At 43.8% G+C, this 2,096-nt stretch overlaps 1 pseudogene; it reads right to left on the minus strand.

Annotated features, from left to right (window-relative positions):
- Window positions 1-1,364: 1,364 nt before the first annotated feature.
- On the minus strand, window positions 1,365-1,495 carry LOC136145325 (U2 spliceosomal RNA; annotated as a pseudogene).
- Between the last annotated feature and the right edge of the window lie 601 nt (window positions 1,496-2,096).

The following is a 2,096-nucleotide window of genomic DNA, read 5'->3' on the forward strand; positions in this document are numbered from 1 at the left end:
GTCCAAGCGCTGAGAAACAGAAGTAATGTGCAGAGAGTTCCAGTGTGGAACAGCAAGTTCCAGGTTGCAGGTGGGAGCCAGCAAGTCCTCAGCCTGTGAGAAAACCACATCTGAGTCTGAGAAAAGAACCACGCCCAAAAAGGGCAACCCTAAGAGATGACAAAAGGCCGAGAAGAGTTTGTGTTCTCCTCAGCCAGAGAGGGAAACCTGTAATTTCTGGGGCATAGCATGGAATATTCAGGAGAGCGTTGCCTAAGTAGTGAGGAAAAATGAATTCCCAACTCTGCTCCCACCGCAAAAAACCCAAAGGCAAGTGTCAAAGAGGACCATACTCTTTCTAGACAACTCAATTGCATCACAGGACAAAGCTCTAGAATATTTCTGGAACTATATCTGTGTATTCTCATTTCAATGTTCCTGGAATTACATCTGTTGCTCAGTCTTCCATGGTGAAAGTTTTTCCTCTAGTCACAAAGCTGAACAGATTTTCATGAGCTCATGGATGCGGGCCAGTGACAGAAGAGATCATGTTTTATGTCTTTGTTTCTTTAAGAAAGAATTATAACTTTGTTTACTACAGCACTGTGTTTGCTTGTTCCCTCAGTCGTGTCCGACTCTGACCACATGGACGGTAGCCCGTCAGGCTCCTCTGTCCATGGAATTCTCCAGGCAAGAACACTGGAGTGGGTTGCATTTCCTTCTCCAGGGAATCTTCCCAACCCAGGGATCGAACCTGGATCTCCTGCATTGCAGGCGGTTTTATTACTGTCTGAGCCACCAGGGAAGCCCATATAGCATTGCTGAGTGTTAAATCAATTCAACTCAGTCTTCTGCCAGTGAGATTTGGAATGGAGCCAGAATTCATACTTTAGGGGAATAAAGCTCTCCTATATGAATCTGAGGCACAGCCAGCTTTGAGGATGACTGGTTTAACTCACTTCCAAGTTTCTTAGGTTACAAGTAATGTTATTTCTTTTTCTTTTCCAGGAGGACAGAAAACAAATTTTTAGCTGTAATTTAGTATCAGGAGTGTAAATACTTGTCTGGGAGAATAACACGACAAGGGAACAACAGCAAAATGTACAAATAATTCTATTGCAGAAACAGAGGAAGATATATAAACTGCTAACCAAATATTAAGAGGAAATACACTTCCTGTTTGGGCTTCCCAGGTGGTGAGGTGGTAAAGAATCGCCTGCTGAGGCAGGAGATGCAGGTTTGATCCCTGGGTTGGAAAGACACCTGAGAGTAGGAAATGGCAACCCACTCCAGTATTCTTGCCTGGAAAATTCCATGGACAGCTTGGCGGGCTACAGTCCATGGGATCGTAAAGCATCGGACATGAGGGAGCACACATGCATACTTTCTATTTAAAATAAATATGGGATTTTAGTGGAGAGAATTGTTATGAGATTAGTGACAAACTCTCCAGTCATCAGAAAGAAATTTCACGTTATTTTTACACTTGATCTTAGCCAAAAGGCTGAGAAGCGTTCAGATTGTTTTTAATGTTCATAAACATCCTTCCCATTTCTCCACATTTCGAGCTGAACCTGGGTTTTGTATTAGGGCTATTTTTGTTTTCAAGCAAAACTGCTGCTGCTGCTAAGTCAACTAGCTTTAGCTAAAAGAGATTAGTGGATTGATAAAACCAGAGAGTCAAAAGTGGCACTGACTTCAGAAAAGCCGGAAACAGGACTCACAGGAGGTGGTCAGGGCTCTGTCTCCCTCTCCCAGCTCTACTTAACTTTATTCTACAAATTCTCCCCAAATGGTGAGGAAAAGGATCACTGACAGCTATACTTTCCAGCCTCGCACCTCCAAGAAAACTAGTGTCTCTTCCCAGTATTGGTAAAGCCATCTTAGAGTGGACTCTTCTTGATCTTTTTTAGATCCTATGTCTGCAACACCCCTCAGTCATCACTGAGCCTGGGGGTACCAGGAACTTTGGCAGGTATGGGTCTCATGGTTTGCCCTGTGGGACTGAGTTTACAGCTACATCAGGACCACATGCAATTGGGGAGGAGTTTCCCAACACAACAAGAATGAGGTTGGGAAATTCTAATGGACAGAGAATCTGCCTACCAGTGCAGGAG

This window comes from Muntiacus reevesi, chromosome 12 (genome assembly GCF_963930625.1).
Source record: "Muntiacus reevesi chromosome 12, mMunRee1.1, whole genome shotgun sequence".
Classification (NCBI taxonomy): Eukaryota; Metazoa; Chordata; class Mammalia; order Artiodactyla; family Cervidae; genus Muntiacus; species Muntiacus reevesi.